We start from the raw sequence: 21,629 nt of genomic DNA, 5'->3' as shown, positions 1-21,629 counted from the left end.
CCTCCTCCTCCTCCACCTGTCCCTGGGCTCCAACACCGCCAGTTGCCGTCCAGAAGTGCTGTCCGCACAGTCCCAACAGTCCCTCCTCTGTTATTGGGGTTCAGTAACGTCAGCTGTTCCCCTGCTGTGTGTGTGGCAATCCCTCCTACCTCCTCCTCCACCACCTCCCCCTCCTGTCCCTGGGCTACAACACCGCTAGTTGTCGTCCAGAAGTGCTGTACGCACAGAGCCAAACACCTCGCCAATGTGTTAGTGGGGTTCAGCACCGCCAGCTGTTCCCCTGCTGTGTATACGGCAACGTGTACTGCGACCGCCACGCAGGCACAACAAGTTAAATTTAAGGGAACCTGTCCCCCCCCCCCCCACAGGCGTTTGTTACTGAAGGAGCCACCTTGTGCAGCAGTAATGATGCAAAGGGAAAAAGTGCCTCTTTTCGTGGTGCTCCTTGCACATGCTGAACCTAACACTTATGAAATGTGTCCCCTCACAGCGTTAAACCGTCCGGTAGGTGGAACTTTCCTTTGTCGTGTGACGCAGCACAGCCATCAGTTTTACCCCCTTGGCGCCGTGCGCTGCCTCCTCAGCGTTGTTTGAATCTGTCCCGGAGCCTGCGCTGTTAGGTTAGCCCTTGGCCATGCACACATTTTGCGCTGCCCGTCTTCTGACATCATTTGGTGTCAGGCTGGCTGCGCCTGTGCGGGTGCGCTGGCCGAGATCCCACCTCGCAGTGTCGTCTAATGTAATCCCACCGCGGGCCTGGGATCCGTGGCCATGCGCAGTGCATATCCTCGCCTCTCACTCCCCTCCCTACGGCTTCTTCAGACTGTGCGGTGTCAGCTGATCCCTAATAGCATGCCACGGCCGTGACACCGCACAGTCTTAAGAAGCCGTAGGGAGGGGAGTGAGAGGCGAGGATATGCACTGCGCATGGCCACGGATCCCAGGCCCGCGGTGGGATTACATTAGACGACACTGCGAGGCGGGATCTCGGCCAGCGCACCCGCACAGGTGCAGCCAGCCTGACACCAAATGATGTCAGAAGACGGGCAGCGCAAAATGTGTGCATGGCCAAGGGCTAACCTAACAGCGCAGGCTCCGGGACAGATTCAAACAACGCTGAGGAGGCGGCGCACGGCGCCAAGGGGGTAAAAATGATGGCTGTGCTGCGTCACACGACAAAGGAAAGTTCCACCTACCGGACGGTTTAACGCTGTGAGGGGACACATTTCATAAGTGTTAGGTTCAGCATGTGCAAGGACCATAATTAAAAGAGCTAAGTTTACCTTTTCCAGCATTAGTGCTGTACACAATGGCTCTTTCAGCTACAAACGCCTGGGGGGGAGGGGGTTAAAGGTTTCCTTTCAACTTGCTCCGGTGCAGGCTTCGGCCTACACTCCGCTCCCCCTGCTCCTCCTGCTGACCCTGGGCTCTAACACCGCCAGTTTTGGCCCAGATGTGCTAGCTGCACAGAGAAAAACACCAGCCAATGTGTCAGTGGGGTTCAGCACCGCCAGCTGTTCCCCTGCTGTGTAGCCGGCAACGTGTCCTGCGACCGCCACGCAGACACAATAACTGAAATTGAAGGGAACCTGTCCCCCCTCCCCCAGGTGTTTCTATGTTTTACAGCCACCTTGTACAGCAGTAATGCTGCATGTGTGCAAGGTGGCTCAGAAACGTATTCTCCTTGCACTCGTGGAACTGAACACGTCTAAAATGTGTCCTCTGTGACCATTAAAACGTCCCTCAGGTGTGATTTTCCTTTGTATTGACACGCAACAAGCTCCTTGGTAACGCTGCCCGTCTTCTGGCATCATTGTTTGGCTGGGTGCGCCTCTGCGGCCGCCTTGCCCCACACAACGCCCCTCGGTGTCTTATTTATTTTGACTGCAAGGGTGTGATTGACGGGCATGAACGGTGCATTTCTTCACCTGTCCCTCATCTCCTTCCGCCTTCTTCGGACTGTGCGGCTTCATGGCCGTGGCATGCGATAAGGGATCAGCTGACGCCACATAGTCTGAAGCAGGTGTAAGAACCCAAGCGAGAGGCAAACATACGTACTGCGCCAGGCCATGAATCCCAGCCCCGCAGTGTTTTAACTATGTCAAGACACTGCGGGGCTGGGATTCATGGGCATCGCGAACCGCACCGGCCGACATCAAATGATGTCAGAGGACGGGCAGCACTAACAGCGCTAGGCCAGGGGATAACACGACAGCGCAGACTCCTGTACAGCAAATAACAACGCTCAGGAGGCTGCACCCAGCACCAAGGTGGGATTCTTGACATCTGTGCTGCGTCTCATTACAAAGGGAACTCGCGCCTCCAACACAGTTTGACTGTATAAAGGGCTAAATGTTATACGTGTTTCATTCAGCGTGTGCAAGGAGCAAAATAAAAAGAGCAACCTTTGACTTGTGCAGCACTACTGCTGCATAAGCTGTGGCTCTTCTACTTTGTAACCCCTGAGGGGGGGTTAAAGGTTACCTTTGAAATTGGTTCAATTAGGCTTCGGCCTACACTCTGCTCCCCTTGCAGAGCCCGGGCTCCAACACCGCCAGTTGGGGCCCGGTACTGCTAGCTGCACAGAGCCAAACACCAGCCAATGTGTCAGTGGGGTTCAGCACTGCCAGCTGTTCCCCTGCTGTGCAGCCGGCAACGTGTCCTGCAACTGCCACGCAGGCACAACAGACCCAAAGCTGCCGCCAGTGCAGGCTTCGGCCTACACTCTGCTCCATCTCCTCCTCCTGCTGACCCCGGGCTCTAACACCGCCAGTTGGGGCCCGGTACTGCTAGCTGCACAGAGAAAAACACCAGCCAATGTGTCAGTGGGGTTCAGCACCGCCAGCTGTTCCCCTGCTGTGCAGCCGGCATCGTGTCCTGCAAAAGCCACGCAGACACAAGAACTGAAATTGAAGGGAACCTGTCCCCCCTCCCCCAGGCGTTTGTACGTTTTTAAGGCCACCTTGTACAGCGGTAATGCTGCATGTGTGCAAGGTGGCTCATAAACGTATTCTCCTCGCACATGTGGAACTGAAAACACGTCTAAAATGTGTCCTCTGTGTGACCATTTAACCGTCCCGGTGGTGTGACTTTCCTTTGTAATGACACGCTGCAACCCCCTTGGTAGCGCTGCCCATCTTCTGGCATCATTGTTTGGCTGCCTGCGCCTCTGCGGCCACCCTGACCCACACAACGCCCCTCGGTGTCTTATTTCTTGGGACTGCGAGGGTGTGATTGATGGGCATGAGCAGTGCATCAGTTCGCCTGTCCCTCATCTCCTTCCGCCTTCTTCAGACTGTGCGGCTTCATGGCCGTGGCATGCGATAAGGGATCAGCTGACGCCGCACAGTCTGAAGCGGGTGTAAGGACCCGAGTGTGAGAGGCGAACATATGTGCTGCGCCAGGCCATGAATCCCAGCCCCGCAGTGTTTTAACAATGTTAAGACACTGCGGGGCTAGGATTCATGGTCATCGCGAACTGCACCGGCCGACATTAAATGATGTCAGAAGATGGGCAGCGCTAACAGCGCTAGGCCAGAAGATAACACGACAGCGCAGACTCCTGTACAGCAAATAACAACGCTCAGGAGGCTGCACCCAGCACCAAGGTGGGATTCTTGACATCTGTGCTGCGTCTCATTACAAAGGGAACTCGCGCCTCCAACACAGTTTGACTGTATAAAGGGCTAAATGTTATACGTGTTTCATTCAGCGTGTGCAAGGAGCAAAATTAAAAGAGCAACCTTTGACTTGTGCAGCACTACTGCTGCATAAGCTGTGGCTCTTCTACTTTGTAACCCCTGAGGGGGGGTTAAAGGTTACCTTTGAAATTGGTTCAATTAGGCTTCGGCCTACACTCTGCTCCCCCTGCAGAGCCCGGGCTCCAACACCGCCAGTTGGGGCCCGGTACTGCTAGCTGCACAGAGCCAAACACCAGCCAATGTGTCAGTGGGGTTCAGCACCGCCAGCTGTTCCCCTGCTGTGCAGCCGGCAACGTGTCCTGCAACTGCCACGCAGGCACAACAGACCCAAAGCTGCCGCCAGTGCAGGCTTCGGCCTACACTCTGCTCCATCTCCTCCTCCTGCTGACCCCGGGCTCTAACACCACCAGTTGGGGCCCGGTACTGCTAGCTGCACAGAGAAAAACACCAGCCAATGTGTCAGTGGGGTTCAGCACCGCCAGCTGTTCCCCTGCTGTGCAGCCGGCATCGTGTCCTGCAAAAGCCACGCAGACACTTGCTCTTGTACCTTCTGCTCCCCATCCTGGTTCCAGTACTGTCAGCTGGTTCCGGGCAGAGCCTTTGGCTTAGGTGCCTCCCTCTGGGTATCCGAGTTCCACCAACGTCAGGTGGTCCTTGGTAGTGCTTTCAGGCACGGGTACCTCCTGCTTAGTAACCGGGTTCCAGTAACGTCAGCTGGTCCTCGGTAGTTCCATTGGCTCTTGGACCTTCGGCTACCCATCCGGGTTCCAGCACCGTCAGCTGGTTCTCGGCAGTGTCTTTTGCTCTTGTACCTTCTGCTCCCCATCCTGGTTCCAGTACCGTCAGCTGGTTCTGGGCAGAGCCTTTGGCTTAGGTGCCTCCCTCTGGGTATCCGAGTTCCACCAACGTCAGGTGGTCCTTGGTAGTGCTTTCAGGCACGGGTACCTCCTGCTTAGTAACCGGGTTCCAGTAACGTCAGCTGGTCCTCGGTAGTTCCATTGGCTCTTGGACCTTCGGGTAACCATCCGAGTTCCAGTTCCATCAGCTGGTTCTCGGCATTTTCTCAGTCTTCTTGTACCTTCTGCTACATTTCCAAGTTCAAGAGACTAAACACGATGACCCGGAAGACCACCCCTAAGATGACGACGACACCAGAGACGACAACCACCGTGATGACGACGACCCTGGAGACGATGACCCTGAAGACCACCCCGATGACGACGACCCCGGAGACGACGACCCTGAAGACCACCCCGATGACGACGACCCCGGAGACGACGACCCTGGAGACGACGACGACCTGAAAGACCGAGAAGCAGAAGAACAAGAGGCTGCAGAACAAAGAGCAGAAGAACATTAAGCATAACACTAAATATCAGAGCAAAAAATATTATCTAAATTATAAGCAGAAGAAGACTAAGCAGTGTATGGGGGTGAGTCCGTTCCTCCTCGTGGTGCCCCTGGATAAAGCCTGATGCTGCAGGCCAAACTGAACGCGGACAAATGTAACTGTTTTGTGACAGGCAGAACGGAAGGTGTAATCTTCAAACTTTTATAGATAACAACTACGGGAATGCCTGACACAAATAAGAATATGATGAAGAAGTAGAATATGATGAAGATAATAGTAAAATAAAAAGAATATGAACACTGTAACCCAAAAAATAATAGGTAGAAGATGAAGAAGAAGATGAATAAGGTGAAGAAGTTGATGTCAAAGAAGCTGATGATGAGGATAATGAAGAAGAAAGTGTGGGAGAAGTAAAAAAGAAGGTGAAGGGCGTGGAAGTAGTGAAACATCAATATCTGACAAAATAAAAAAAAAATTAACATAGTCAAAATCTTTCTAACGCCGAACGTCATAAAAAAAAAAAAAATCCTGCTATTCTATTAGATTGGGCTAAACCTCTGTGCCTTTAATGTCTCCGCCACGTCCCCCAATACATCCTACATTATTGTTAGTTGTTTTCCTTCATGTAGAATGAACCTACAAGTTTATAAAGGGTTTATTTTAATTCCGATATTTTCGTCCCATTGACTTGCATTGGGATCGGGTATCGGTATCGGATTAGATCAGATATTTTGACGGTATCGGCCGATACTTTCCGATACCGATACTTTCCGATATCGGAAGGTATCGCTCAACACTAATGCTAATCAATTTTGCTTCCCACTAGACCAGATGGACAGATTGATTAAGTCAATTAGATCCACCATGGAGGGTAGCTGACGAAAAACCAGGACTGTCGGCGCAAGACCTAATGTTCGGTGGTCTAGACCCCAAAAAATGGAAGTCATTTCCTCTTAATGATAAAGTTCAGAACCTTATCAAAAGGGAGTAGAAAAAGCCGGAAAAAAAGGGCTCCCTACCACCAACCTTTAAACGGAGAAATCCCTTTGATGATCCCTTAGTGAGCATGTGGGATAAATCACCAAAATTGGACGCAGCGGTGGCTAAAGCTTCTAAAAAATCCTCCATTCCCTTCGATGACATGGCTTCTTTAAAAGATCCTCTTGATAAAAAGGCAGATTCATTTCTTAAAGGGACTTGGGAGATGTCGGCTGGTGCTCTTAGACCTGTGGTAGCTGCGGCATGCGCAGCCAGATCAATGATGGTCTGGCTGGACCAGCTAGAGTCTAAGCTGGAAGATGGGGCCTCTAGGGAATCCATATTAAAATCCCTGCCGACAATCCAGAATGCCGCTGCTTTTCTCGCTGATGTGTCCGCAGATTCTGCAAGGATGGCAGCTAGGGCTGCAGGGTTATCAAATGCGGCACACAGAGCCCTATGGCTAAAGTGTTGGCCCGGCTACATTCAGGCCAGGTCACGTCTTTGTGCTATTCCATGTGAAGGAGAATACCTGTTCGGTCCGGTTCTGGACGAACTGCTAGAGAAGGCCGGAGATGAGAAAAAGAAATTTCCCAGTCTACCAACCACTTCTTATAGGCAATCCTTTCACAGGGAAAAGGTTATTTCGCAGAAGGCCGGCCAGGGACCAAGGCAGATGGGACGATAAAAAGAAAAGAAGTACTGGATTCATGTTTGGAGGTGGAGGACGTCAAGAACCATCCCGTGAGGTCAAAAAGACACCCCAATGACTAGTCGCCCTGGTGGGAGGTAGATTATCTGCCTTCTACCCGGCCTGGTCAGAAATTTCCAGTAGCAATTGGATTTTAGGAATAATAGCTGCAGGTCTACGGCTAGAGTTCTCTTCCATCCCTTATAATTTCTTCAGAGTTACCCCGCTCAGGTGCTCTCTGGCAGAACAGATGGCCCTGGAAATGGAAATTCACGACCTGCTCAGTAAGAGGGTCCTATAAGAGGTTCCGGAAGGAGAACAGGGTAAAGGATTCTACTCTCCTCTATTCCTAATACGCAAACCAGACAGCTCCTTCAGAACTATTAACAATCTTAGGGCTCTAAACAAATTTCTGACCATACAACCGTTTAAAATGGAGACTATTAATACCGCAATAAAATTACTGTTTAAAAATTGCTTCTTTGTGGTGTTGGATTTAAAGGACGCCTATTACCATATCCCCATTTATGCAGGGCACCAACGATTCCTGAGGGTAGCGGTCCAGTTAGATGGGGTGGTCAGGCATTTCCAGTATAGGGCACTCCCCTTTGGCATATCGGTCGCCCCCCGGGTATTTACTTAAGTCATGGCTGAGGTCATGGCCCACCTGCATGAATCTGAAATTTTGGTAATCCCCTATCTCGACGATCTCCTTATCATGGGTAAAACAGGGGATCACTGTTTAGAACAATTACAAAAAGTAATTTGGAAGTGCATCTGAACAGCAAGGTGGATTGCTGTTGAGGGGAGATAGAGAGAAAAAAAAAAAATCTATAAATCTTCAGCACAGCGAGTGTGAGCGAGCTGAGTGTGACCTGAGCGTAAGTGTGAACGGCGGTAAGTGTGTGACTTGTGATTCAGTGAAGAGGTATTTGGAAGGCCTTTAACAAATACCTGTGTGAATTGGAGTGAGTTGCTGAATTGGGAGTAGCTATATTCATAAGGAGTTAACTTAGGGTGGGGGCTCATAATTAAGGGGATATAAGGGGCAGCTGTTTGGGGCTCAAGTCCTTTTTGGAAGTGCACCTGAACAGCAAGGTGGATTGCTGTTGAGGGGAGATAGAGAGAAAAAAAAAATATATCTATAAATCTTCAGCACAGCGAGTGTGAACGAGCTGAGTGTGACCTGAGCGTGTGAACGGCAGTAAGTGTGTGACTTGTGATTCAGTGACTTTGGAATCAGGGAGTTTCCAAGGGAGGAATTGCTTCTGTTTTTTTTTTTTTTTTTGGTTTAATTAATACTTTGTATTTATTTTTAATTAACGTTTCTGTGTGGTGCAATCCCCATTAGGAAATGTGCTCCACAATTGTTAATGCCATCCAGTGTACATCTTGCCACATGTATGCAGTCCTTGACCAGCCGGTCGAGGGTGCATACTGCTGTGCGAGATGTGAGCACATTGTGCATTTGGAAACCCAGATACTGGATCTAAATGTGCAGCTGGCAACACTGAGATCCATAGACAATATGGAGAGGAGTCTTCTGCTCACAGAGCAGACGCTCAATGGGATAGATGAGGAGGGGGATGGTAGGATGGAGCTGCAGGACAGTGTGGCAGTTAGCTGGGTGACAGATAGAAGGCGGGGTAGAGGGAAGAGTGCCAGGGAGGCTAGTCCTGATCTGGCACACCCCAATAAGTTTGCTAAGTTGGCAGGATGAGGGGGGTGCCAGTACAGGGGTAGCACTGCTGCAGCCAGGCATGTCCTCTGAAAGCCGGAGGAGTGACTGCTCCAGTAAGGAGGGAAAAAGGAGAGCAGGGCAGGCCAGACAGGTGCTGGTAGTGGGGGACTCAATTATTAGGGGAACAGATAGGGCAATCTGTCACAAAGACAGGGATCGTCGGACGGTGTGCTGCCTACCTGGCGCTCAAGTCCGACACATCGCTGATCGGGTGGACAGATTACTGGGAGGGGCTGGTGAGGACCCTGCGGTCATGGTGCACATTGGCACAAATGACAAAGTTAGAGGTAGGTGGAAGGTCCTTAAAGATGATTTCAGGGAATTAGGCTGCAAGCTGAAAGCAAGGACCTCCAACGTGGTATTTTCCGAAATACTGCCTGTACCACGTGCCACGCCAGAGAGGCAACGGGAGATTAGGGAGGTTAATAAGTGGCTCAAGAATTGGTGTAGGAAGGAGGGGTTTGGGTCCTGCAGAACTGGGCCGACTTCTCAGTTGGCTACAGGCTCTACGCTAGGGACGGGCTGCACCTCAATGGGGAAGGTGCAGCTGTGCTGGGGGAGAAAATGGTTAGAAGGTTGGAGGAGGGTTTAAACTAGGGATTGGGGGGGAGGGTATTCATTTTATAGGAGGGGAAGATAGTGCAGATAGAGACCTGGGCACAAATAAGGAAGTTGGGGGTGGCGGTGGCATGGGGGGTGGGGTTAGAACAGTTAGTAATTTAAGAAAGAATAGAGGTACAGAGAGTAACATCAAGTGCATGTATACTAATGCCAGAAGCCTCGCCAACAAAATGGATGAATTAGAACTAATGTTGTTGGAGCATAATTATGACATGGTGGGGATATCTGAGACGTGGCTGGATGAGAGCCATGACTGGGCTGTTAACTTGCAGGGCTATAGCCTGTTCAGAAATGACCGTACAGATAAGCGAGGGGGTGGGGTGTGTCTGTATGTAAAATCGACCTTAAAACCCATCCTGCGTGATAATATAGGTGAATCTAATGAAAATGTAGAGTCTCTGTGGGTGGAGATAAGGGGAGGGGGAATAATATTAAAATAATAAATTACTGATAGGGGTTTGTTATAAATCTCCAAAACTAATGGAAGCAATGGAGAATATCCTCGTAAAGCAAATAGATGAAGCTGCGACTCAAGGAGAAGTCATTATTATGGGGGACTTCAACTACCCTGAAATAGATTGGGGAACAGAAACCTGCAGTTCCAGCAAAGGTAATCGGTTTTTGACAACTATGAGAGACAATTACCTTTCACAACTGGTTCAGGACCCAACAAGGAGGGGGGCACTGCTAGACCTAATATTAACCAACAGGCCAGACCGCATATCAAATATAAGGGTTGGGGGTCACTTGGGGAATAGTGATCACAAAATAATAAGTTTTCATGTAACCTTTAATAAGATGGGTAGTAGGGGGGTGACAAGGACACTAAACTTCAGGAGGGCAAATTTCCAACGGATGAGAGAGGATCTTGGTGCAATTAACTGGGACGATATCCTGAGACACAAAAATACACAAAGAAAATGGGAGACATTTATTAGCATCCTGGATAGGACCTGTGCACAGTATATACCGTATGGGAATAAACATACTAGAAATAGGAGGAAACCAATATGGCTAAATAGAGCTGTAAGGGGCGCAATAAGGGACAAAAAGAAAGCATTTAGAGAATTAAAGGAAGTAGGTAGTGAGGAGGCATTAAATAAATACAGAAAATTAAATACATTCTGTAAAAAGCAAATCAAGGCAGCAAAGATTGAGACCGAGAGACTCATTGCCAGAGAGAGTAAAAATAATCCCAAAATATTCTTTAACTATATAAATAGTAAGAAACCAAAAAATGACAGTGTTGGCCCCCTTAAAAATAGTCTGGGTGAAATGGTGGATGAGGATGAGGAAAAAGCCAATATGCTAAATGACTTTTTTTCATCAGTATTTACAAAAGAAAATCCCATGGCAGACAAAATGACTAGTGATAAAAATTCCCCATTAAATGTCACCTGCTTAACCCAGCAGGAAGTACAGCGGCGTCTAAAAATAACTAAAATTGACAAATCTCCGGGCCCGGATGGGATACACCCCCGAGTACTGCAGGAACTAAGTACAGTCATTGATAGACCATTATTTTTAATCTTTAAAGACTCCATAATAACAGGGTCTGTACCACAGGACTGGCGTATAGCAAATGTGGTGCCAATATTCAAAAAAGGGGCAAAAACTGAACTCGGTAATTATAGGCCAGTAAGTTTAACCTCTACTGTGGGTAAAATCCTGGAGGGCATTCTAAGGGATGCTATGCTGGAGTATCTGAAGAGGAATAACCTCATGACCCAGTATCAGCACGGGTTTACTAGGGACCGTTCATGTCAGACTAATTTGATCAGCTTCTATGAAGAGGTAAGTTCAGGACTGGACCAAGGGAATCCAGTGGATGTAGTATATATGGACTTTTCCAAAGCTTTTGATACGGTGCCACACAAAAGGTTGTTACATAAAATGAGAGTAATGGGGATAGGGGAAAATATGTGTAAGTGGGTTGAGAGCTGGCTCAGGGATAGGAAACAAAGGGTGGTTATTAATGGAGCACACTCGGACTGGGTCACGGTTAGCAGTGGGGTACCACAGGGGTCAGTATTGGGCCCTCTTCTTTTTAACATATTTATTAATGACCTTGTAGGGGGCATTCAGAGTAGAATTTCAATATTTGCAGATGACACTAAACTCTGCAGGGTAATCAATACAGGGGAGGACAATTTTATATTACAGGATGATTTATGTAAACTAGAAGCTTGGGCTGATAAATGGCAAATGAGCTTTAATGGGGATAAATGTAAGGTCATGCACTTGGGTAGGAGTAATAAGATGTATAACTATGTGCTTAATTCTAAAACTCTGGGCAAAACCGTCAATGAAAAAGACCTGGGTGTATGGGTGGATGACAAACTCATATTCAGTGGCCAGTGTCAGGCAGCTGCTACAAAGGCAAATAAAATAATGGGATGTATTAAAAGAGGCATAGATGCTCATGAGGAGAACATAATTTTACCTCTATACAAGTCACTAGTTCGACCACACTTAGAATACTGTGCACAGTTCTGGTCTCCGGTGTATAAGAAAGACATAGCTGAACTGGAGCGGGTGCAGAGAAGAGCGACCAAGGTTATTAGAGGACTGAGGGGTCTGCAATACCAAGATAGGTTATTACACTTGGGGCTATTTAGTTTGGAAAAACGAAGACTAAGGGGTGATCTTATGTTAATGTATAAATATATGAGGGGACAGTACAAAGACCTTTCTGATGATCTTTTTAATCATAGACCTGAGACAGGGACAAGGGGGCATCCTCTACGTCTGGAGGAAAGAAGGTTTAAGCATAATAACAGACGCGGATTCTTTACTGTAAGAGCAGTGAGACTATGGAACTCTCTGCCGTATGATGTTGTAATGAGTGATTCATTAATTAAATTTAAGAGGGGACTGGATACCTTTCTGGAAAAGTATAATGTTACAGGGTATATATATTAGATTCCTTGATAGGGCGTTGATCCAGGGAACTAGTCTGATTGCCGTATGTGGAGTCGGGAAGGAATTTTTTTCCCCATGGTGGAGTTACTCTTTGCCACATGGGTTTTTTTTGCCTTCCCCTGGATCAACATGTTAGGGCATGTTAGGTTAGGCTATGGGTTGAACTAGATGGACTTACAGTCTTCCTTCAACCTTAATAACTATGTAACTATGTAACTATGTAATGTCTGCCCTGGAGTGACTTAGGATGGTTACTAAATGTCAAAAAATCCCGGTTACAGCTTATGAAAGTACAGCATTTTCTAGACCTCACCTTAGATTCCCAGGTTCAGGAATGCTGTTTGCCTCATGAAAAACGCATCAAAAAACCCCACCATGTCCCTCAGGAAAGCGATGTCTCTGTTAGGCTCTCTGTCGTCCTGCATTCCAGCGGTCCGATGGGCCCAGTATCATACAAGGGTACTTCAGGGTGAAGTATTATTGCAACAAAAAATGTTGGGGGGACAACTGGAAAGCCAGCTAACCTTGCCCCGAAACACTATTATATCCCTCGAATGGTGGCTAGACCATAATAACCTGTCCACGGGGGTCCCCTGGGAATATAATGTAACCCGTATAATCACCACAGACGCTAGCCCTTCTGGTTGGGGGGCTCACATGGGTGAGATATTAATCCAGGGACTTTGGGACCAGATTAAGATGGAAATATCCTCTAACCTAAAGAAGTTAACGGCAGTGAACAGGCAGTTAAAAATCTCCTTGTCTATCTACAGGGCCACCACGTGAGGAATTGTCTCTGACAATCGGGTCACCGTGGCATATATCAATCATCAAGGCGGAACCCGTTCCAAACCCCTGATGAACGTAGCAGATCGTCTGTTCCAGCTAGCAGAGCAACACCTTCTCTCGTTAACAGCTCTTCATATAAGAGGAATTGAAAATACTACGGCAGATTTCTTAAGCTGCAACACCTTGAAGCAGGAAGAATGGTCACTAAACGACGCCATCTTCAACCTCATTGTGGAAAGGTGGGGTCAACCGGAGGTAGATCTTTTCACCACAAGGGAAAACAGAAAAGTGACACAATTCTGCTCTCTGAACCCCAGAGAAAGTCCTCTGTCAGTAGATGCCCTCCTCATGGACTGGAACTTCAAACTAGCTTATGCCTTTCCTCCCCTGTGTCTAATTCCTCTAGTGGTGAGGAAAATAAGGAAGGACAAGGCCACAGTTATAGTAATTGCCCCCTTCTGGCCCAGAAGGACGTGGTTTTCATGCCTCAGGACCATGTCAATATCCGACCCATGGGTCTTGCCAGACATCCCAGATCTCCTATCCCAGGGCCCAGTCTACCATCCTTGGGCGGTTGGCCTTCGTCTGACGGCGTGGATTTTGAGCAGTCACTGTTAAGAGATAGAGGGTTCTCTTCGGGCCTGATTAACACTCTGCTGAAAAGCAGAAAAATAATCACCACAAAAATTTATGTCAGGATCTGGAAGAGATTTCTTCAAAACTCGGGGGTAGTAGCTGGTCAATCAATAGACCAGATTTTGGAGTTCTTGCAAAAGGGGTTGGATATGGGGTTATCCCCAAACACTCTTAAAGTAAAAATGTCAGCCTTGGGGGCCCTCTTCAGCTGCAACATTTCTGAAAGTTACTGGGTCAGTAGATTCATCAAGGCAGCAAAACGGTCTAGACCAATGGTAAAGAATAGGGTCATGCCATGGGACTTAAACTTAGTCCTCTCGGCCATGACAGAAGCCCCATTTGAGCCAATTTCTTCAGCTTCTATTAAAGACCTGTCTCTTAAAGTAGCCTTCCTGGTAGCCCTAACGTCAGCTCGTAGGGTAGGCGACATCCAGGCATTATCCAGGCTTCCCCCTTATATGCAACTTAGGGATGATAGAGTGATACTTTCCCCTGATCCAGCATATCTTCCTAAAGTAGTGTCCAGATTCCATAGAACACAGGAGATAGTTCTTCCATCTTTCCTCCCTAATCCTACTAATGATAAAGAAAGGAAACTACACACTTTAGATGTAAGAAGATGTATACTAGAGTATCTAGCAGTGACTGATCCTTGGAAGATAGATAACGCCCTATTCATGTCCTATCAAGGTAGCAGGAAAGGTCATAGAGCGTCAAAATCTACACAAGCTAGGTGGATCAGGGAGGCTATTTCGCTGTCATACGTCTCAAAGGGCAAGCCGGCACCTGAAGGTCTTAGAGCGCATTCCACTAGAGCCATGGCTACCTCGTGGGCGGAGAGGTTAGAGGTGTCGATCAACCAAATATGTAAGGCTGCTACTTGGTCTTCTCCAAACACATTCTATAACCATTATAGATTAAACCTGGGTGCTTCCTCTGACCTCTCTTTTGGTGTAAGGGTGCTGCAAGCAGTAGTTCCTCCCTAAACAGTTACTCTCTGTAATTCTCTGTGGTGCTGTCATGGACGACCGATAAAGTTTTATTTACTCACCGGTTAACAGTGTTTTTCGGAGTCCATGACAGCACCCGTACATACCCTCCCGTTTTCTTCAGTTCTGGGTGTACACCTCTTTCTTTTGTTTATATAAGTCATTTGGGGTGAATAGTTAGCAGTAGTATCGTTGTGTATTAATTATGCTGTTAACCTTGGTGGTCCTCTTGTGCTCTGTAAACCAACTGATGCATAGGAGAGTGTTGTGAATTCCGTTCTTGGGCTCCATCCTGTGGTTGCGAATGGTATTTTTGGGAGTTCTGCTCTTGGGCTCCCTCTGGTGGTTTCAAGTGGAACTTAGCAGCTGCGTTCACTAATCGGTTCCCTGGCCTTTGTTATTTAACTGGGCTTTTGGCTGTAGTGGATGCCAGCTGTCAATGTATTTCCTGTGGATTCAGTTCTTTCCTGGAAGTTCTCTGTTGGCCAGTCCATTTTCAGCTTAAGATAAGTCTGCTAGTTTTTGGGTGTTTCCCTGCTTATGACCTTCTGTTCAGTTTAATTTTGTCTCTTTTGTCCAGCTTGTCATTATGAAATATTCCGGCTAGTTGGAAGCTCTGGGGTCGCAGATTTGCCCCTCCACACCGTGAGTCGGTGTGGTGGTTATTTTTTGTAAACTCTGCATGGACTTTTTAGTTTTTATACTGACCGCACAGTAGCCTTTCCTATCTCTGTCTATTTAGATAGTATTGGCCTCCTTTGCTAAAAAATCTAGTTTAATTTCTGAGTTTGTCATTTCCCTCTCCACTCACCGTCAATATTTGTGGGGGGCTGTCTTCCTTTGGGGGTTTCTCTGAGGCGAGATAGTTTTCCGTTTCCATCTTCAGGGGTAGCTAGTTCTTAGGCTGTGAAGAGGCGTCTAGGCAGAGTTAGGTACGCTCCACGGCTATTTCTAGTGTTGGTGTTAGGAGTAGGGATTGCGGTCAGTAGAGTTACCTCAGAGCTAGTACATTATTTGTTTTACCCACCAAGTCATTTCAGTGCTGCTCCGTATTCACTAGGTCATATCAGTGATTACTGTTTGTGGAGCTGCTACCTCCTCTAAGTTTGTCCATGATTGGTTTTACCCACCAGGTCATCTCAGTACCGCTCCGTAACCACCAGGTCATAACAGTACAGCTGGCCCACAATGTGTTAAATGCATCTCAAAAGAGGGAAGAGAAAGTTCTGAGTCATTGTTTCTTTTCTTGTTTCGTCCTTTTTTTTCCCCTTGATTTTTGGATTGTGCAGGAGCTTGGTACTGATATGGAGGTTCACGGTCTGTCTGCGCGTGTTGATCATCTCGCTGCTAGGGTACAGAGTATCCAAGACTATGTTGTCCAAACTCCTGTTTCTGAGCCTAGAATTCCTATTCCTGATTTGTTTTCTGGGGATAGATCTAGGTTTTTGAACTTCAAAAATAATTGCAGATTATTTTTTGCTCTGAGACCCCGTTCCTCTGGTGACCCCATTCAGCAGGTGAAGATTGTTATTTCTCTGCTGCGTGGCGAACCGCAGGACTGGGCATTCTCCCTTGAGCCAGGGAATCCTGTATTGCTCAATGTAGATTCATTTTTTCAAGCACTTGGACTGGTTTATGACGAACCCAATTCTGTGGATCAGGCAGAAAAAATTTTGCTGGCTCTGTGTCAGGGTCAGGAAGCGGCAGAGATATATTGTCAGAAATTTAGAAAGTGGTCTGTGCTTACAAAATGGAATGAGGATGCCCTGGCGGCTATTTTCAGAAAGGGTCTTTCTGAAGCTCTTAAAGATGTTATGGTGGGGTTTCCCACGCCTGCTGGTTTGAACGAATCAATGTCTCTGGCCATTCAGATTGATCGGCGCCTACGTGAACGTAAGGTGATGCACCATATGGCGGTGTCCTCTGGGCAGAGTTCTAAGCCTATGCAATGTGATAGAGTTTTGACGAGAGCAGAACGGCAGGAGTTCAGACGTCAGAATGGGCTGTGTTTTTACTGTGGTGACGCTACTCATGCTATCTCTGACTGCCCGAAGCAAACTAAGAGGGTTGCTAGGTCAGTTACCATCAGTACTGTACAGCCTAAGTTTCTCTTGTCTATTACCCTGATTTGCTCATTGTCGTCCTTTTCTGTAATGGCATTTGTGGATTCTGGCGCTGCCCTGAACTTAATGGACCTAGAATTTGCCAAGCGCTGTGGTTTTTCCTTGGAGCCTTTGCAGAGTCCTATTCCCTTGAGGGGGATTGACGCTACGCCATTGGCCAAGAATAAACCTCAGTACTGGACACAGTTAGCCATGAACATGGCTCCAGCACATCAGGAAAATATTCGCTTTTTGGTGTTGCATAATTTGCATGATGTGGTTGTGCTTGGGTTTCCATGGTTACAGGTACATAATCCAGTGCTGGATTGGAAATCTATGTCCGTGACTAGTTGGGGTTGTCAGGGGATACATAGTGACATTCCTCTGATGTCAATTTCCTCGTCCCCTTCTTCTGAAGTTCCTGAGTTTTTGTCAGATTTCCAGGATATATTTGAGGAGCCTAAATCCAGTCCTCTGCCTCCTCATAGGGACTGTGATTGCTCTATTAATTTGATTCCTGGCTGTAAGTTCCCTAAGGGTCGACTTTTCAATTTGTCTGTGCCAGAGCATGCCGCTATGCGGACTTATGTAAAGGAGTCCTTGGAGAAGGGGCATATTCGCCCGTCTTCGTCGCCGTTGGGAGCGGGGTTATTTTTTGTTGCCAAGAAGGATGGCTCCTTGAGGCCCTGTATAGATTATCGCTAGTGTTGAGCATTCCGATACCGCAAGTAACGGGTATTGGCCGATACTTGCGGTATCGGAATTCCGATACCGAGATCCGATACTTTTGTGGTATTGGGAATCGGTATCGGGATTAATATCAATGTGTAAAAGAAAGAATTAAAATAAAAAATAGGGATCTACACACCTCTCCGGCGGCCCCTGGACTTTACCGCCGTAACCGGGAGCCGTTGTACCTAAGAATGCGCGCTTGAAGGGCCTTAGATGACGTCACGGCGCTCTGATTGGTCCGTAGCGGTCGCGTGACCGCTACGCGACCAATCACAAAGCCATGACGTCACCTAAAGTCTTTCAAGCGCTTGAAAGACCTTAGGTGACGTCATGGCTTTGTGATTGGTTGCGTAGCGGTCACGCGACCGCTACGCGACCAATCAGAAGCTGCGGACGTCTTCTAAGGTATTTCAAGCGCTTGAAAGACCTTAGGTGACGTCATGGCTTTGTGATTGGTCGCGTAGCGGTCACGCGACCGCTACGGACCAATCAGAGCGCCGTGACGTCATCTAAGGCCCTTCAAGCGCGCATTCTTAGGTACAACGGCTCCCGGTTACGGTGGTAAAGTCCAGGGCGCGTCAGAGGGTGAGTATATCCCTATTTTTTATTTTAATTCTTTCTTTTACACATTGATATGGATCCCAGGGCCTGAAGGAGAGTTTCCTCTCCTTCAGACCCTGGGAACCATACAGGATACCATCCGATACTTGGTGTCCCATTGACTTGTATTGGTAACGGGTATCGGTATAGGATTAGATCCGATACTTTGCCGGTATCGGCCGATACTTTCAAGTATCAGACGGTATCGCTCAACACTAATTATCGCCTTCTCAATAAGATCACGGTCAAATTCCAGTACCCTTTGCCTTTGCTCTCTGATTTATTTGCTCGGATTAAAGGGGCTAGCTGGTTTACCAAGATTGACCTTCGAGGGGCGTATAATCTGGTCCACATCAAACAGGGTGATGAATAGAAAACAGCATTTAATACGCCCGAAGGCCATTTTGAATATCTTGTGATGCCTTTCGGGCTCTCTAATGCTCCATCTGTGTTTCAGTCCTTTATGCATGATATTTTCCGGGAGTATTTGGATAAATTTATGATTGTATATTTGGATGATATTTTGTTTTTTTCCGATGATTGGGAGTCTCATGTGAAGCAGGTCAGGATGGTATTTCAGATTCTTCGTGCTAATACACTGTTTGTGAAGGGGTCTAAGTGCCTTTTTGGAGTTCAGAAGGTTTCTTTTCTGGGGTTCATTTTTTCTCCCTCAGCTATTGAAATGGACCCTGTTAAGGTCCAGGCTATTTATGATTGGACTCAGCCCACATCTGTGAAGAGCCTTCAGAAGTTTTTGGGCTTTGCTAATTTTTATCGCCGCTTCATTGCTAATTTTTCTACTGTGTTTAAACCTTTGACCGATTTGACCAAGAAAGGTGCAGATGTGGTGAATTGGTCCTCTGCGGCTGTGGAGGCCTTTCAGGAGCTTAAGCGTCGTTTTACTTCTGCCCCTGTGTTGCGTCAGCCAGATGTTTCTCTCCCTTTTCAGGTTGAGGTTGACGCTTCTGAGATTGGGGCAGGAGCTGTTCTGTCACAGAGAGGTTCTGATGGCTCTGTGTTGAAGCCGTGTGCTTTCTTCTCTAGAAAGTTTTCGCCTGCTGAGCGTAATTATGATGTCGGCAATCGGGAGTTGTTGGCTATGAAGTGGGCATTCGAGGAGTGGCGACATTGGCTTGAGGGAGCCAAGCATCGTGTTGTGGTCTTGACCAACCATAAGAATCTGATTTACCTTGAGTCGGCCAAGCGCTTGAATCCTAGACAGGCTCGGTGGGCTTTGTTTTTCTCCCGTTTTGATTTTGTGGTCTCGTATCTTCCGGGATCTAAGAATGTGAAGGCTGATGCCTTGTCTAGGAGGTTTTTGCCTGATTCTCCTGGAGTCCGTGAGCTGGCTGGTATTCTCAAGGAGGGGGTGATTCTTTCCGCTATCTCCCCTGATTTGCGGCGGGTGCTTCAGGAGTTTCAGGCTGATAGACCCGACCGCTGTCCTGTGGGGAAATTGTTTGTTCCTGATAGATGGACTAGTAAGGTGATTTCTGAGATTCACTGTTCGGTGTTGGCTGGTCATCCTGGGATCTTTGGAACCAGAGATTTGGATGCCAGGTCCTTTTGGTGGCCTTCTTTGTCGCGGGATGTGCGCTCCTTCGTGCAGTCCTGTGGGATTTGTGCCCGGGCTAAGCCCTGCTGTTCTCGTGCTAGTGAGTTGCTTTTGCCTTTGCCTATCCCTGAGAGGCCCTGGATGCATATTTCCATGGATTTTATTTCTGATCTTCCTGTTTCTCAGAAGATGTCTGTCATCTGGGTGGTTTGTGACCGGTTTTCTAAAATGGTCCACTTGGTACCTTTGCCTAAGTTGCCTTCCTCCTCTGAATTGGATCCTTTGTTTTTCCAGCATGTGGTTCGTTTGCATGGTATTCTGGAGAATATTGTGTCTGGCAGAGGTACCCAGTTTGTTTCTAGGTTTTGGCGGTCATTTTGTGGTAGAATGGGCATTAATTTGTCTTTTTCTTCGGCGTTTCACCCTCAGACAAATGGACAGACGGAGCGAACCAATCAGACCTTGGAAACCTATTTGAGATGCTTTGTGTCTGCTGATCAGGATGATTGGGTTACCTTCTTGCCATTGGCCGAGTTTGCCCTTAATAATCGGGCTAGTTCGGCTACTTTGGTTTCGCCTTTTTTTTGTAATTTCGGTTTTCATCCTCGTTTTTCTTCAGGGCAGGTTGAGCCTTCGGACTGTCCTGGGGTAGATTCTGTGGTGGACAGGTTGCAGCAGATTTGGACTCATGTGGTGGACAATTTAACATTGTCTCAGGAAAAGGCTCAACGTTTTGCTAACCGCCGTCGGTGCGTTGGTCCCCGGCTTCGGGTTGGGGATTTGGTCTGGTTGTCTTCTCGTCATGTTCCTATGAAGGTCTCTTCCCCTAAGTTCAAACCTCGTTTTATTTGTCCTTATAGGATTTTGGAAATTATCAATCCGGTGTCTTTTCGTTTGGCCCTTCCAGCTTCGTTTTCCATTCATAATGTGTTCCATAGATCTTTGTTGCGGAGATATGTGGTGCCCATGGTTCCCTCCGTTGACCCTCCTGCTCCGGTGTTGGTTGAGGGGGAGCTGGAATATGTGGTGGAGAAGATTTTGGATTCTCGTCTTTCAAGGCGGAAACATCAGTATCTGGTCAAGTGGAAGGGTTATGGCCAGGAGGAAAACTCTTGGGTTTTTGCCTCCGATGTCCATGCTGCCGATTTGGTACGTGCTTTTCATTTGGCTCGTCCCGATCAGCCTGGGGGCTCTGGTGAGGGTTCGGTGACCCCTCCTCAAGGGGGGGGGGGGTACTGTTGTGAATTCCGTTCTTGGGCTTCATCCTGTGGTTGCGAATGGTATTTTTGGGAGTTCTGCTCTTGGGCTCCCTCTGGTGGTTTCAAGTGGAACTTAGCAGCTGCGTTCACTAATCGGTTCCCTGGCCTTTGTTATTTAACTGGGCTTTTGGCTGTAGTGGATGCCAGCTGTCAATGTATTTCCTGTGGATTCAGTTCTTTCCTGGAAGTTCTCTGTTGGCCAGTCCATTTTCAGCTTAAGATAAGTCTGCTAGTTTTTGGGTGTTTCCCTGCTTATGACCTTCTGTTCAGTTTAATTTTGTCTCTTTTGTCCAGCTTGTCATTATGAAATATTCCGGCTAGTTGGAAGCTCTGGGGTCGCAGATTTGCCCTTCCACACCGTGAGTCGGTGTGGTGGTTATTTTTTGTAAACTCTGCGTGGACTTTTTAGTTTTTATACTGACCGCACAGTAGCCTTTCCTATCTCTGTCTATTTAGATAGTATTGGCCTCCTTTGCTAAAAAATCTAGTTTCATTTCTGAGTTTGTCATTTCCCTCTCCACTCACCGTCAATATTTGTGGGGGGCTGTCTTCCTTTGGGGGTTTCTCTGAGGCGAGATAGTTTTCCGTTTCCATCTTCAGGGGTAGCTAGTTCTTAGGCTGTGAAGAGGCGTCTAGGCAGAGTTAGGTACGCTCCACGGCTATTTCTAGTGTTGGTGTTAGGAGTAGGGATTGCGGTCAGTAGAGTTACCACATCCTCAGAGCTAGTACATTATTTGTTTTACCCACCAGGTCATTTCAGTGCTGCTCCGTATTCACTAGGTCATATCAGTGATTACTGTTTGTGGAGCTGCTACCTCCTCTAAGTTTGTCCATGATTGGTTTTACCCACCAGGTCATCTCAGTACCGCTCCGCAACCACCAGGTCATAACAGGAGAGGTGCCACCCTTATGTATCTGTAGGTTTCCTATTCCTGAAGGGAGGATCCCCTCTCTCCGTGGTG

The sequence above is a fragment of the Ranitomeya variabilis genome, chromosome 3 (genome assembly GCF_051348905.1).
Source record: "Ranitomeya variabilis isolate aRanVar5 chromosome 3, aRanVar5.hap1, whole genome shotgun sequence".
NCBI lineage: Eukaryota > Metazoa > Chordata > Amphibia > Anura > Dendrobatidae > Ranitomeya > Ranitomeya variabilis.
Note: the sequence above shows the minus strand (reverse complement) of the source record.